The 17,692-nt window shown below is 38.2% G+C and overlaps 1 protein-coding gene across 1 annotated transcript in view; it reads left to right on the top strand.

The window, feature by feature from the left end:
- Window positions 1-17,692, top strand: part of LOC139944830 (ras-related protein Rap-2a-like) — a 45,744-nt gene extending 28,052 nt beyond the window's left edge. The window contains exon 2 of the mRNA XM_071941953.1: window positions 12,743-17,692. The gene's annotated coding sequence lies outside the window, so the exon portion shown is untranslated. The remainder of the gene's footprint in view (window positions 1-12,742) is intronic.

The following is a 17,692-nucleotide window of genomic DNA, read 5'->3' as shown; positions in this document are numbered from 1 at the left end:
TTTACTCGTTTCTCAAATACTACAGCACCTCAGTAGTAATATTTTAAGGGAAGCTTTCTACCATCATTATCTTCAAACCGTGTAAGTTTAATGTAAATCTGTGGACACTGTGTTTTGTGTCCTACAAAAAGTACCCAGACCCTTTAAGCTGCAAGCATTGTGTAAGGTATTTGTACACCGTCTGAATAGTTCATTGCGGTCAGTTTGCACAGCTTCAGGTTTTACCCGGACTTCCAGGCGGAATTGGCACAAATAAAACACCAAATGTATCGCCCTCATTGTGGTATTTTTATTCTTCAGGAAGCTTGTTTACATTCTTTGAGGGAAAGAGAGAATGTGTGGACTAAATAAACATGAAATGTGTGTGGGAGAGTTATTGTCAACCTCTGTTTGTTTATCCTACATGTACTTTTTGCAGATAAAAAAAACACCGGGGAAAGTGCCCTTTCTTTTAATTTTTTCTTCTCAGGTTTCGCCAATAAGTATTCAATTTTGTTATCAAATTTTTTAATAAAACCAACGTTTTTTTTCATTATAAACAGATTTCGCCAACTGATATCCAATTTTAGAATATAAACATTGGTTTTTTTTTGGTTGTTGTAAACAAGAAGAGGTGTTGTATGACTGAACCAGATGAGGTTTATATAAAATCATTCACTGAGGCAATCAAACAGGATTGGTTTTTAGTGAAAATTGAATTGATGAGTTTCAATCTGAAAGCTGACTGATCATACATTGTAAGTTATAAATATGAACTTCAGTCAGAGTCAAGAAAATAACATACATGTAATGAGATCCCAAAAATCATTATTGAAGGAGTTATTTGGATTGCGGCAATCAGGGTTAGCTCACATGAGCACAAATACAATCTTCCTCACAAAGCATTTTTTGCTTTTGCCATTTTCTGCTAAAACAAGATCACCAAGTTCAGAGAAATTTTCATGGATAAAATTGAATTTTCTCAATTCAAAATCCGAAACAAAAAACCCAAAACCCACAACTAGATGAACCACAAACTAAACAAGACAGTCTTAATGTTCAAAGAAACTTGTTTTCTGAATCAATTTGCAATTTCAGTAAATATTTTTTAATTTGAGGATAACCTTGGAATGCTGCCAGTGTTTGATTTGTTTAACAGGATTGGTCTTCCAGATGAGTTGAAGTTCGACTACGCATGCACCCATAGCTCGCTTCCCAAACTGTGCAGATACAGAGTTGGTTATTTCCTGTGACCTCCATGTCAACTTTAGTTTTTAGTGTTTAAAGGGCTAGTTTAAACATAATGTAGACACTCCTGGTGTAATTTTAGGAATAGTACAAGATTGTAAAGAAACCAATTGATTCGTTCAGAAACAATGAGTTACCAACCCTTTATGATGTTTCTTGTAAACTAGTATTGGAATGAATGTACTCTCTTTCAATAACCAAAATGATGTACATGTGTACCATCCCTTTATGATTTGTTTCTAGCTGTAAAACTACGTGTAGATGGTTGGAATGAATAAGCACTCTTCCAATAACCAATGAACAGCATACTCTGGCTTCTCCTGCGCCTCGGGTAAATAGAACGCTCCGGGATCACCTCGGGAGTCGTAGTTTTAACCATAGCACTCGAAGCATTCGATATTTGTATATATTATAGTTACTCTTATTTCTCAAAATGTGAGACTTTATAAATCAACAGATGCAGTGCTTCTTACCAAGTAAGTTCTTTTTAAGGTCATTCAATTTTGGAGTAATTACACCATTAATATACCCTCCCTTTAAGAAAATTTGAAGAAGTACATACATTCTTATGAAGCCATGACAACATCAGGCACTAGGATGCGTGGATATTGAGCGTCAGCGCAAACTACCGGTAATTTTGTGTGTGTGTTGACTTTCAACCTAGTATAATATTTGCATCATATTTATGTCTACATACACAGTTACAATGAATTATGCACCATTGCAATAGATTATGCACAATTACAATGAATGACCCACAAAGCCAAGGTAGAATGATGGTATGCCTCGGAATCACTGGGTTTGGCTTGTTGAATCAGCGGCACTTGAATGGGTATCGGTGAATAATGACATTTCATGGAAACAGCGGGCAGGGGGGTGTATGAACAGATTACATCTGGCATGGAACTCCCAAGTTAAGTCAAATATTTTCCAGGGCGTTGAACTGGAGAATATGTAAATGTCAGCAGGTACATGATTGTACCTGACATACATTTGTTATTTTAGAATGATTGTACTGCACTGTGTGCACACGGTGATTGCAAGTTCGTGAATCAGGCAAATGGGAATCTGTGTGTTAAGAGGAAGACTGCATGCTGCTAATGCAAGGGGAATTGATTCGACCCAATTTGGAATGAGCTGAGGTTTTTGCGCATCATTCACCATTTTGGATGTCACTTTTCAATAGCGCTGAGGCCTACAGATGTACTTAAATGTACACATTGTACAATGTACATGAAGATTGTTATATTAGGGCTTACCTTTAACACAAACCTTGTGTATAGGAGGTTGTTTAGTAAATGGGGTAACTATACACAGAATACATAGAATAGCCCCTTTATTGCAATGAAAGTTGCCATCTTGTAGGGCAGGCTGAATGCGCGTCTAAACGCGTACATCAATGAAGCACGCATCGCGTAGCATTCCTAGTTATATTTCTGCGGCACGCACATGTACACGCACACACTTACAAGTTACAGACGCTAGGTTGTAGGGCAATTATTTGAATGGTGACCTCATATTCGATACGGTCTATAGTAAACACCACTTCTCAACTTGCCCTGTGGGCTACTAAAAACTGTGCAACCTACACACCCCTACTTGTTTTAAATGCCTAAATTTCTTCCCTTTTCAAATCTTAATAAAACGAAAGCTTTGTGGGGGGGGGGGAGGGGGTTAGTGTTTGAATGTAACTGGGCTCCTAGACCTTCTTGGGGGCAAGTAAAACCCACAGTTTACTAGCACGGTACGTTACTTTTCAAAAGCTGAAGAGCATGGATTGAATATTTTTTTTTTATGAAAAATTTTCATGTGTGTGTTATTACACAACCAACAAATTCTACTTTTATTCATGAAGTAACCCATTCATTCAAACATGATTTTGCGATTAAATGTTTCAGAAAGGTTGCTGTCACCTGAAATTGCAGTAAGATTTATTCTGAGATCTTACAAGTAGATCATGTTCTGATTCTGTCATGACCCCAGCACCCCAGGTGTGCTCACATCTGGCTGGAAGATTGTTTTTGAAAACGTTGAACTATCTTTTAAAAGATCTTAATGTTTATCCAAACATTGCATCGGAATAACCTTTCACAGACCCAAGAAGATCGTATTTGGTGATGAACAGACTGTCTTTTTAAAAAGTACTTCTTAAAGGGAAGGCATTCATGTGTTGTATATTTTGTAATCACTTTTAAAATGAATGGCAATATAAACCTTTGGTTAGGAGCCTACAGCAGTGTTTGATGTATAAAGTATATTTGAGAAACATTTCACCTTGATATAATGTGGTTAAATGTAAAAATATAAGTTTTTATGACCCCAAATTTGAATCGGAAAAGCGCTGCATTACTGTAATAATGCTTCTCAGACCTGTCAGAGTGTACAGTACAGGTATGTATATTCCTACATGTACATATATGACATAGTACATGTCATGTATTCCAGTGTATTCAGGGATTATTCTTCCTGCGTGGACATATTCGCTTCGGATTCCGGCAATATCACTTTTAGAAACCGAAATGTTCACGTGTTAGTCTTATTATATGCCTCTACATTTATATAGGAAAACAACAGAAAAATTCCAAAAACAAAAGGCATACTTTGCCTTAAAAAAAAAAAAAAATTTTGTTGCCGCTTCTGCGTATAAACACTTGAACGTTTCTAATCTACCACTCGCCCGTCGCTCCATCACACACGTATTTGTTTTGGGCCGCTGAAGTAGACAGTATTTATCTGTGTTATTGAAATTTCCTGGAAACAGCGAAAGTTGAAAGGGACAATCTGATGGCTGGGGTGAAGCAATGGGCAGTTAGAGAGATGCTCTTGTTTTTTAGGATAGTGACCTTTGGGGAGTAGTTATGTTGTGTCATCGATGTGTGGAGGGTTCAAAGTCCATGCTTGATTGTTCAATGGATGGGATGGATGTTTGGTTTTTATTATGCAGCATCTATCTTGGTTTAGTTCGCAACCAACTACATGCTGGCTCTCATTGTCACTGTTTTCAGCGGAAGAATGTTGGAGCGCCATGAGCGTCACTGGTTGACAGATTTGAGCGCTATATAAGAAGCATCTATTATTATCATGTATTAAAATCTTTGTCTCCTTTAATCCTTTCATCTTCCTTCTGGCCTGTCCATCAAATCTTCAAGTTTAGCAATGTCTCCAATGAAATTAACTGTTTAAACTCCCTGTAATCTGCTCTGTGGAGAAAAAATATACCACTGTCCATGGCCCATTGAGCAAGTCGATTTTCGGTCATAAATAACGCCAGCTCGTTAGTTAGGGGGAGTTGATACAACAGTTTCATTTGTCTTTAATAGACGTCAGTTACGATCAAGCTTAATGAATCATTGTTGCTTTGCCAGAAATCTTCTTTCTTTTGGTTTTTGTTTGCCCTAGGGCCCTATTTCATAGACACAAAAACCCTGACAAACTGTTTTTCATTGTTTTCACTATCAATTATGACCCTCTAATATGATGACATTTTTCCATGGGTCAGAATGGATTGTATATTTGTTTAAATTGATAACGAGAGTGATAAAAAGCCAATGATATTGTCATGCTTAAAGCTTCTGTTTTCTCACACTTGGTTAAAACCTCGGGAGAACCTGAGTTAGTTTATTGTGGAACTTGTCACATTTTGTTAACCTACATTTGAAGTAGGCCTATCGGTGATGTACTGTACATGTATTTTAAAACCAAAAACCCAGACAAAGGCTGTAAATAGCCGTGTCCCTTTTTGGATTGATGCGAATCTCCATCTGTTATTGCTGTTGCAGGCAGGGGACATGACAAAAGATGGTGCCAGTATACTAAAAGTCAAACAGGGCTTTTCCTTTACTGTTAATATTTAGCAGCAAATGTGCACTGAAGCTTGTTTAAAACTGGTGTTGCAAAGGTGATGGTCCAATGATTTTTACAGTGTCATTGATGAGTGTAATTCCTTTGTGGTTTGAGCACAGAGTAAATAGTATTGCCTGGTAGTCAAATCTTTTAGGGTTTTACGCTAGGCCTGGAGCGAGCAGTCCTTTTTTCTTTGAATGAGGACACTATCAATAATTTGTGTGTATTTGGATATGTCAGCTGAATTCACTGGGAGGGGTGAGACCTCATGCAAGTTTAAACACCGCCATCTGTCAAGATGTGTTACATGAAGAGCTATGCAATCTGAAAGACGTGGCTTAGAATCAATTCATTATTGATGATTGATTATGTGGCTGAGAATTTAAAATTTGATTATTTGATTATCAATTATTGAATATCGATTTGATCACCAATTATTAGGAATTGTTTATTGGAGTTTTTGGTGATCAAATATTGATTACAATATAAAATTAAAAAAATAGAATTACATGTGGAGCAACAATGCAAACAGCTTACCAACAAAACTGACCCCCTAGCAGAATCTTTCTCGAAGCCTAAAGAGAGCTATATTTTACAAAAATTATTGGCGGGTAATTCACTGTGTAATAAAATAAATGAATTGTCACTACTAAGAAAACTAAAAACATACCCACATCAAAAAAATATCCACTCCCCTTCCATCTGTCCCCACCCCCTCTCATCTCCCCCTCATGCCGTCAGATTATTGAAGCAAGTGTCTAGCACTCCAATCACTCTAATGCCAAAGCCTCATCCACTAATTTCCATCAATTTGCCAGCCCCAACTTAATTTTATCAGCCGCGGCCATAAAAATCTCAAAAGTCAGCCCCATCCAGTGTCCTCGGCATTTATGCTTGAAAAGATTTTCTAAACCAGTCAGCCATTTTCTGATACTGTCTATGGGATTAACACTAACGGGTTTATTATTAAGTAGGTAAAATCAGGGGACCTTCGGTTTTTTGTGTGATGTGTTTTTTTCTGGAGTTTTTTTTTTTTTTCTCTTTTAAATCCTGTTAGGGAGATTTCTGACCGACTTCTGTGATGTTATTAGTGGGTGGGATGCTCATTTTCAAGACCCGTGTTGTTAATGGACTTGTCCCACAAGCAGATTCACTATTTTTAGTGTGTTTTAAAGCGTGCATGGTTGTTTTGGCCCAGCAAGTTTCCCTGCGTCATCAAATATAATTTCCTTTTTTTCACAATTAAAGGCAGTGGACACTATTGGTAATTGTCAAAGACTAGCCTTCACAGTTGGTGTATCTCAACATATGCATAAAATAACTAACCTGTGAAAATTTGAGCTCAATCGGTCATCGAAGTTGCGAGATAATAATGAAAGAAAAAAACACCCTTGTCACACAAAGTTGTGTGCGTTAAGATGGTTGATTTCAAGACCTCAAGTTCTAAAGTTCTGAGGTCTCGAAATCAAATTCGTGGAAAATTACTTAGTCTCAAAGACTATGGCACTTCAGAGGGAGCCGTTTCTCACAATGTTTTAAAATACCATCATCCTCTCCCCATTAATCATCACCAAGAAAGGTTTTATGTTAATAAATATTTTGAGTAATTACCAATAGTGTCCACTGCCTTTAAGCCTAATGTAAACCCAACACTTTTGGTTAATTTTGAGGTTTGTTTTGATTCAGAGATGAGATAATCCAGACTACCTGATCATAGAAAATGCTGTATATATTTCTCCAAACTAAATAATTCATGCTCGTTGGTCTAACATTCTAGCACTGAGGATACTGTTCCCAGAAGCTCCTTGGAATCTATGGCCCATGTCACACCAGTTCTCTAGGCAATCTCCAAGACAAAAAACCATTCACATTTGAAGGTTCACATATTTTTTATTGGGGATTGTAAGACACTGTTTGAAAAATAACTCATATGCTACCAAAGTGTTCCTGCAGTAAGTTGGTTGCCTCCAAGTTGCTTGTAAACCTCCTGTGATAGGGCCCTTACTCCAGGGCCCAATTTCATAGAGCTGCTAAGCACACAAAATTTGCTGAGCATGAAATTTCCTCCTTGATAAAAACAGGATTACCAACCATTATTCCACGTGATTTTCAGTACAAGCAATTAACAGCTGAATACCAGTAACAAGCAATATCCAACAAATGGAAATTTGGTTGGTAATCCTGTTTTATCAAGGAAGAAATTTCATGCTAAGCAAATGTTTGCGCTATGAAATTGGGCCCAGGGGTTACCAAAATGTGGAAATGCCATCATTTCAATGTTCCTCCTAAGATCTGGGCCCCAGTTCCAGACTTTCTTTTGTCAGCAGTGATAGCGGTGACTCCCATCCCTATTTGTTCGTATAGGAGAAGAAAAAACAAACATGGTAGCACCATTTTCAAATCTTATACCTTGATATCATAACAAGCCCAAACATGGATTACCAACTGAATACAGGCGGCATTATCACCCTCCATGATGGGACAGTCTCTTCCACAGATAGGTTTTTGAAACTGCCAAGTATGCCCCTTGAGTGTTACCCCCTTTAGGGTTAGCCACTTCAGGGTTACCCTCTTCGTCCTCGGGGATTTCACCCTCAAAGAGGGACCTCTGTCTACCAGACACAATAGCTTCCATTCTTGAAGTGGCAGTTCACATTAATTGAACTACCACCAGATCTTGTCCCTGATCCAACCACCTTACCCCCAAGGTTGATTCAATTGTGACTGTGAAATTCCAATTTATTAAAGGTAAATTCATTATCAGGAGTGATCGAAATACAAATATTCATGATGGTTTTTCAATCTTAATGATTGCTGAATTTGAAACTGCGCATGGTAGATATACAGCCTTCAGTATGTCAGTATGTACTGTGTAAGGTTTGTACTAGGCTTGTACGCATGTTGGCCTATATATGAAGAAAAAAACATGACTCTGATTTAAATACAGCATTCTCCCTCAACCAAGGTCCCACTGGCCAACTGCCAGTTAAAACACCCGAGGACCAGCAAAAACTCACTCCAAGTGGTCTGGCTGGCTAATTCAGTGTTGAAAAGCACCCCTTATAAGTATAAAATATGGAATAGCGGACTTGTGAACTGGCAAACTTTTAAAATTCCATGGCTAGCCACTGAAAAAGACAAATCCTGTTCCATCTATTTACTAGACCGTATTGAATATGACGTCACCATTCAAAAACCTGCCTTACAACATGGCATCTTTGAGCGGTGTGTCAAAACGTGTGCCATAGAAATCAAACTGGTAACGCTAAGTGCTTTGTTGATGGACGCATTTAGTGCATATGGTTTGCCCTACAAGATGACAACTTTCATAGAAACAAAGGGTCTTTTCAAAACAGTCTATTGTCCATAAATTTTCTTTTTCTTCTTTTTGAACTATTTTGGTTCCATTTATTACCAACTCAACTCTTGGTTGTAACAAAACTGGAACATTTTAAAAACAAATTATTTACATATCTTTTATTGATATTGTTTTGCGGGTCCCTTTCAGTCAATTTGCCTGCATCCTTATTTGTATAAATGAACTCTTTGTGAATGAAATAATGTTCAATAGTGGAATTATTAAGGGCTTCCTGTCCATAAATTTTATTTTGGTTTGCTAATGTCCAAGGGACTCCGAGGAACACCAAACACTGAAGAGTTCTTGTGTTTGAATCCTCAAGAAATATGGTACAAAGTACAGTAATGCATTTCACATATTGCTGTGCGGTTGTGGCTGTCTGCGTGTATCCAAGAAATTATGTGACCCAGGGTCGTGTTCAATTCAATTCAATCTCACATTTATTTCCATACTTAAAAAAAATTGCATTGCCAAAACAATAATTTGAAAAAGAAGTATCCAGTAAAGCTCTTTTTGTTAGAAATATTGATCAATATAAATTTATTTATATGGTCTTGGGTTGATTATTTTCCTATGAAAGGCTGCAGAGAAAAGTTAACCCAATGCTGCAGTGTTCCCAAGACAGTTATTGAGAGCTTGTCAAGTTGGTTAAATCATGTCATAAGAGGGCGCTTTATTATCGTTTACCAACGTCTTTGTCATAGACACAGACCTGGAATTACAGAGGTCTCAGAGGCCATGACTAAGTTGCCATCAGTCTTGGCCTGTGCCCCTCTCAAAAGGTTCCTAGAGAATTTTGGATTTTGCAATGCAAAATGAAATGGTTAAATTGCCCTCTCAAAGATGAAATTCCAGGTCTGTACTTGTCAGTATATGTAGCCCTCCAATGCCATCTCCCCCCCCCCCAAAAAAAAAAAAAAAAAAAAAAAAAATTGTTTTTATCTTTTCACAAGAAATGGAACAGTGGAGACAAATGTCTAGTTGTTATTGCTGTCGTGGGTTTAGATTTCACCTAGTGTAAACTGAATTTCTTTGAGAATTAACATTGTGTAACTTTTCTTTGATATTGTTATGACATGTTTTAAACAAATTAGAAAAACACCACTATCAATATTGCATTTGAGGGATGGGGGGGGGGGTGGTTGGAGTTGTTGAATTTCACATATGTTATGGTAGTTTGGCAAGCGACGATTAATTTGAGAAGAAAGTGTCAGGTTTTTTCCACTTCTTCCCGCGGTGAAACTGAAAACCTGTGAACAGATGGAATACAATTCTTTTGTCACCAATTGAACTTGTATGGTTCACTTGTTGTAGGCCATCTTTGGATGCTGTGAATGCATGTGTTTTCCATCTTTGGATAATGTGAATCTACACACGTAGTGTACTGCGGTTTGCTTTTTCTTCACAAGCTACGTACACTGACACAATTATCAAATTTTTGATGTATCATGGTGGACATGATGGATGTCTAGCACCAATGGTTTTTACTACATTCAGGGTTCTTTCCAAGCTAGTGTATTGACCAAACTTCGCTATGATTGCCCATGTACAGTACATGTAGGCTACATGTTTGGTACATTGTAGGCCTATGCATTTGCTGGAAAATAATGGTTGGACTAAAAAAAAATTATTTTAGGTTTAGCGACATTTTGAGACCTTTGATGAGAGACTAATGTTAAACATTGGCTCACTGTAACATTATTTAACTACGAGATACTCGTAGGCTCTAGATGTAACCTGCTATATTATGTACTGTATGCACCAAAAATGCTCCACATGAGTTTGTCTATATACATGATGCAGTTTGTCCTAGTACATACATTACAATATCAAAGGTCCGTCAAATGTATTTTGAAACAGGAACAGAAAGAGCTGTTACTATAATGATCCCCCCCCAACTCGCCATGTATCCCTATCCCCTCTTTATATTCCCATGTACAACGTGCTTGATCACTAAACATGTACCATACCTTGGAATTGTTTACACAAAACACACTAAACCCCTTCATTGTCAATGGATATTTTCTAATATTGTTTCCTTTCCCCCTTCTCGTAATGAAAACAAGTGATGCGGTAAGGACAAGGTGTTATTTTCACCATAGAGCCAGCCCCGCCTGGGTATGTTTTCACAGGCATAGCTCACTCTAGGATGGCCTGGCCTTGAATGTGTTACACTGTAGTTGATGTCTTAATGATGGAATAGACATAATGCATTTATAGTTAGAGGGGTATTCCAATATGGTGGGGGGGGGGGGGTCCTGAGGATTTGTTATTCATTCGTAAGTTCCACTGTGGATAATGCTGTGCAGAATGGTGTTATTTTTAAAGGCAAAGTGTGCCGTTGGTTTTTGGAACCATTGCAATGTTTTCATCATAATATGTAAATATTATAAACAATAAAACAAGTGATAATTTCACTTCAAAAGGTGGTTACCTTTTTGAGATACAAACATCTGGAGTTGTTATGTCCACATGGTCGAATGATCTGTAATTGGAACGCACAACAAGTGAAACGTTTCTCAGATTGATCATTTTTTTAATCCCTTTCTGTAAAACCTCATTCCTTACTTAGAGGGGAATTGTTTCTTAATCAGCGGCTGCGGTTTCTTATTACAAGTAAATTTTGGTCGTTAGTTTTTGGAGTAATCACCAAATGTGTCCCCCCTTTAAAGGCAGTGGACACTATTGGTAATTACTTAAAACAATTATCATCATAAAACCTCACTTGGTAATGAGTAATGGGGAGAGGTTGATAGTATAAAACATTGTGAGAAACGCCTCCCTCTGAAGTGACGTAGTTTTTCGAGAAAGAAGTAATTTTCCACAAATTTGATTTCAAGACCTCAAGTTTAGAATTTGAGGTCTCAAAATCAAGCATTTGAAAGCACACAACTTCGTGTGACAAGGGTGTTTTTTAACTCATTCATACCTCACAACTTCAACGACCAATTGAGCTCAAATTTTCACTGGTTTGTTTGTTTATAATGCATATGTTTAGGCACACAAAGTGAGAATACTGGTCTTTGACAATTACCAATCTATCTTTTGCAGGACTTAAAACAAACATGTAATGTCCACAGATTTACATTACACGGTTTGAAGATAATGGTGGTAGAAAGCTTCCCTTAAAGATGCTATGTCAGATTTTTGGCCGATTTGACCCAAAAATTATGATTTAAAATTCAATAGGTATTTTGATGGGGGTCGAGAAAGTTACAAGCTTTCATTTGAGCCATTGCTCGAAAAAGTCCGCCAATTATTAGTAGCAGTGAAATAAAGTGCTCAAAATTAGTTATTGTCGGGATCCCGACAATATATCACGTGACCAATTCTTATGTGTTTTTATAAGAAAAGTTTAAATTTTTGTCATGGTTCCTGACCATTGAAAGTAAAAGTTAAACTTGTTTTCGTTAGAGCGGGTGATACTCTTTGAAATACCATTCACTCAAAAAAATCTATTTTTTAATGTTTGGGGCCAAAAATCTGACATAGCATCTTTAAAATATTACTTGCTGAGGTGCTGAAATGTGAGAATGATCATATTGAAACTGAGCACTGAACGCGGTTACATTTTATTACATTACTGTAACACATGTTTCTATGCACACAGCACACTGTGTCAGTGTATTAGAATATTTGACATGACTGCACTGTTGCTATGGGTGAACGCAAGGAACACTTTTGTCCATGTATGGTATTGATGATGCAATACCATCATGGACCATGAGAACATTGCCTGGTACAACTTAAGACTGGGATGGGTGCCATGCACTTCAAGCTCTCCACGAACAGGCCTTCTATGATCAAATCTGCTCCAAGCATGTCACTCAGTTTGTCTAGATCGTGGTTAGGACTCTTTTTTGGTGGTTAAGGCGAAAAGTTAAAGGATAACAAGGACAAAGTATTTTTGCTTTCTCTGTTCAATTAATGGCTCTGCTTGCTGTGCCCAAATTGTCCTTACTGTTTTGCCAGAATTTGGTCGGGTAATTGCCCCCCCCCCCCGCACCCCTATAGTATAGTTGTGCGCCTGTGTATAAAATCACTTACTAAGCATCTTTTAATGAAAATCTATAATTGCATCATTGTGTCTGTCGATTCTTTAAACCCCCTTTGTATACAGGTAGTTTCACATTTTTTAAACATGTGGTTCTGTACTAGTTGTTTTGTTTTTTTCAACAATAAAGAGCAGAGTATTATTATGAAGAATTTTCCTGTCCCCTGACGCCCCCTCCCCCATTCATTGTAGGAGAAAAACTGTCAAAATATGAGTATTTGTAAACGTCTTATTGTCTCTTTTCTTTTCTCTTTTTGCAGAGTCTTCCAATAAAACCTGTGGCACCGTTTGAAAGTGGATCCTTCTCTGGCAGACGTTTGAGGGGAAAGCAAAAACCAACAACGTAAAAAAACCACACCACCTTGATAACATAGTGAATGCTTCAACCACAGCGGCAAGAGAAAAACGCTACGCACATAATCTCAAGGATTCTGCTCCGAGTCGAAGACGCTTTCTACGTGCAACGGATATGTACAGATTTTGATACAGTGGAACTCTACCGCGGAGACCATCGTGTGTCGATAAACTATGCAATCTACATGTATAGGACATCATCTGTCATACTGGTACCCAGTACAGATTTTTAGAGTTCAAAGGTCGTAAAAGTGTAGGGTAATGTCTATGTGATGCCAAGCAGATAAAGTTGTCGGTCACCAGTGAAACATTCAGTTGATTTTTATACAAATATTCTTGAGCTAAGCAAAATGGGCTTGTACATGTACATGTAACTCAATACAGTTTCTTAATCTGAAGCAAGGGCAGGGCCTCTAGATTCAAGAGGACTTGAGGGGGGGGGGGCAATTTCATATAGCCTTTAAACACAAAAACGTGCAAAGCACAGAAAGGTATTTTTTTAACAGAATCAGGTTACCAGCCAAAATGATGTTAAGTTAACATTGTTGTGACTGGTGCACCACTCAAGATTTGCTTAGCACAAAACTTTTCAAGCAGTATTTTCTGCTTTAAAACATCTTCATGAAACTGGGCCTGTTACTTACATTAAATGATTGACTTGATCTTCATGTAACGGCTCTTAACACTGGATGGATTTGCCTCAATATTCACTGGAAAGATTGGTTGACCCTTTCTTTCCTTGAATTGCTAATCTTGTCAAAATTCAAGACAAAAATAGCTTTTTCCCGGGGAAATAGCAAAATTACCCATGCTTGGGAGTTGAGTTTAAGTGAGATAGCCCTAGGGTTTAGAATACTGAGTGCAAATTTTGCCCAGTAAAAAAATGCATCATAGGTGAAATGAACATGGGATGGTCAGTACTGTGTGGCCATGGGGTTAAAATCTCCCAGGAATTTCCCAGGGTTCTAGTGCCTAGGAATTGGCTAGTGTGAAAATGGCTGTAAAGACCAATGCAACAGAGTTGATATCACCTGAGCACCAGAATTCTGCGTTTATGGTCACCAGTCTCTTGCAGGGTTACCACCAATTTCTGTGCAACAAATGTACATGTAGCTGTGCAAGTGAAAAAATAGGTATTCACACGCAACAGAATATTATATGCCTTTTCTGTGCTACCATTAGCTCTGATGTTTCACTTACCCTTAGTACATGTAAGGCCACGAAATTGAGTGCTAGTTGTTTTGTTTCCAGATTTGGAAACTTTTAACACATTTGATTCAAATTTCAACACTTTGCCGATATTAAATCAGAAACTCTCACTAAGTACAGCAATACTTTGATGACAACTTTATCTGCTTAGCAGGTTTGGGGAAGTGCTTCCCCAAATTGGGCCGTCGGAATGTCTGTATCATATTAAGATTCATCAATCAATTTCTTTCTTTTTTTATATTATATAATATGTATTTATGGGCATTTTCAGTTTAATATTAAGAACCCTAAAGATGCAAGGTTTGACAGAAATTTTGATTGGATTTCAGGGCCCAATTTCATAAAGCTGGTTTTCTTTTTGTGCATACTATAGACCCCTAGCGTATGATGATACAAGCTCAAAACGCGCCCTCTCTAAAGGTCAAAGGAAGATTGATGCGTACATGCGTGCATGGTTTCATCGTTTGACCTTGGTTGTGGCGACCTATGCTGGGGGTTTATAGCAGAAAACGTGCATAACACTTACCTATTTTTCATTATGATTAAGGTTTGTGTGCGCATTTACAATGGATTTACGTTGATGCGACACCCGTCTGTTTACAACGTACGAGAGCCGCTGGCGAAATAGGGTGCCTTTTTGCTTTGATAACGGTTTATTGATTAGAAACTGAAGTGGCTGCTTCGTATGCAGAGAGTGACAGCTTTAAGAAGTTAGCCCCTGAAGAATACATCAAAGGGATTTATGGTGCAATGATAGGGAATCTTTCATGTGTGAAGCCGCTTTGCTTCGGCTATGGCTATTGCCTTCACCACTGATGATAACATATGAGCAGTATTGGGATCAAGCCATAGCCATAATCAAAGTCATAGTTTCAAACATGGTAATTTTTTTTTTCTTTTTCTGGGATTGATGGATATTAGAAATACCAAAGTCGCTTAAACTGACATAAACATCTCTTTGATGGAAAAAAAGATAGATAAAAGTGAACGGAGAGTTTCTGTGGCCTGTTTGACTGGTCAGGCTAATGACAAGAGGTAGGCTGTAATGCACACCGTGTTATTACAACAAGTTAAGCTCCTCATATCGGAATAGATGCAGTCGCAACCAAAGGAAGAAAAAAAAAAGCAATCCATCCTTCTCAATTGGTTCATCCTCTCCCGCATTCAAGGTAAAACAGAACAAAAAAACAGCCGGCCTCCATTCATCCAGAGTGAACGATTAGAGGTAAAGATTCTCGTCTCCGACTGGCTTGGAGAAGGAAAATCAATGCGTCCGTCAGGTTTAGCCGATATTGTTGGGAGCCTTTTTTTCGACCGTTGCTGGTTCATCAGGCGTGCAGCAAGTGGCTATGAGGACAGACAACAATCTGGCGTCAGATTTACTCGGAGAGCCTCCGTGGGTATCAGTCATGCAGCGGATTACCAGGCAAATAAAGGAGTAGCATGTATACATGGGGACCTGTAGATTGATAGCGTATTACTATGGCAACTAATGAACTACCACAGGTACCAGTTGAAGTCATTGGGCTGGACTCATTTACTTTCTATTTACTGGAGAAATTACTGTTTGTTACCAACCAAGTCAAATCCAAGTTAAACTGGAGACTTCTCCTGGTTCCCTACTGCCTACAAATTGCAATTATGCTTCGGAGAACGAATTCACTAAGTTTGTACCGGTTACCAGCCAAACTGCTTTCAAGTTCATGTACATGTAGTAGAGTCTGCTTGGCTTCTTTGAAGGTCATTGTGGTGGGGGGGGGGGGGAGGGGGCACATCACATGAACGTATCCAGCAAAATGAGCCTATCGTTTCTCTTTCTTGAAGCTCGAGTAAACAACAACAAAACTTTGGAAAAAAATGTGACTTAAAACATGTAACACCCTACCCATGTCATTTGTCTGTGGTCAGAACTTTTAAGTTGAGGGATCGTTTCTTTCCCTCACACTGTGCAAAGTCATTTAAAAAAAAAAAAACCACCAAAAACTGCAAGCACAAGCAGCTCTTGAGACCTCGTTCCTAATTCTGTTAGGTTAAGGTCAGACACCTCCATGTACCACTACAATAAACCCATCACAATATTTCTCTTGATTACACACTATAAGTATCTATAGGTGTCGCTGAAAACAAAAAAAATGCATACACATATTTTGCTTTTTATTTTTTTCTTCTCTGCATTGAAATAATTGGCCCAGTACCACTGTGGTTCACACCGCACCTCCAACTCCTTTGTTGAGCGACAGTGGACTCCATATGTTGCTGTCAATCAGTACAAGTACTGATTATGAAGTCTGGAGAAACAGCAGTCCAGGGGCATATCATTAATGATTTACACAAACATAAGGGGGTCTTAGATATTAAAATTATTCAATCTCTGAGACAGTGGCGAGGAATTTCACTCCTGTCTGGACTAGGCACAAAGCACAGTTCCATCAGAGCATCTGTTGGAACTCTTTTAATGGGCAACCAGGGCTGAATTTCAGAGAGGTGCTTAAGCACAAAAGGTAGCTAAGCACATAAAAATTATGCTTACCAGGTTCAGCTTACCAACCAAAGTACCATGTCACTGTTGTCACATGTACTATTTGTAACTGGTATCCTGCTCATTAATGCTTAATAGCAAACAAATTATTAAGCAATAAGAAACGAAAAAAAGATTATGCCTGCCACAGGCAACAAATTTACCGACATCAAAACTGCACAGGCTTATCTGTTAAATTGCAATAGGAGAAGCAAGTCCGAAGTTACATCATCCAATTGCACAAGGAGCTCTTAGACCATTGATTGGAAAATCTCCTTACTTAAAGAAGGATTACGAACATGCTCTGCAGCTTTACCAATCACAGTTTCTCATTAAGATAAACATCAACTTCATTTATTTATAAAACCTACACACCATCAAAACATGTACGAAATAAGCCCCCGTTCTCCACCTGGCTTGAAGTTTTGCCCCTACTGTTAATAATAGCAGTTTCAGAAGTTGATATCCCGAATGAATCAAAAAAGGAAATTCCCTGCTGGCTTGTTCCCAGCCGGGCCTCTCCTGATAAACTTTTCAGAAAGCGGCCATTTCCTCAAGGAGAATAAATCTCCATGGAATTGCCGTGGAAAGGTTTTTAAGGCCCAGATTTTATTGAAAGTGGGAGAGTGGTGATGGTTTTTTTATAACTTTTTCGTTACAAGGGAGTTATTTAACTTTACCAAAATCCCACAGTGTAAGTCTTTTGGCTGGGTGCAGACCATAAAGCTGTTTAAGCAGTAATTTGTGCTTTGTAAATTTGCTTAGTAAGAACTTGCAGGGAACCATTCACAAACAATATACATTACACTTAATATGGTATTTTGGCTGGTAACCTGTCTCCTCTAATCAAAGTCTTGCTGTGTTTGGACAATTATTGTGTGGTGCTTAGCAGTCTGAAAAATTGGCCCCCGTAGCCCAAGTACTGACTTGACTGAGTCCAACAATATCAGGCAAAACCAGGGGAAGAAATTTGAGGATTCCGCTTTGGAGAACCAGTAGCTTTTTCCACTTTGCTTTTTATTTAAAATGAAGTACCCAGTGAAATAAAGTACCCAGTGAAGATGTTCATCTTGCATTTTTCTTGTATCTGAAAGTGGGACCAGAGTTATTTCTCCTTGGCCCCCCCCCC

Source organism: Asterias amurensis, chromosome 12 (genome assembly GCF_032118995.1).
Source record: "Asterias amurensis chromosome 12, ASM3211899v1".
In the NCBI taxonomy this organism is placed as follows: domain Eukaryota; kingdom Metazoa; phylum Echinodermata; class Asteroidea; order Forcipulatida; family Asteriidae; genus Asterias; species Asterias amurensis.
This window is presented reverse-complemented; position numbering and strand designations above follow the sequence as displayed.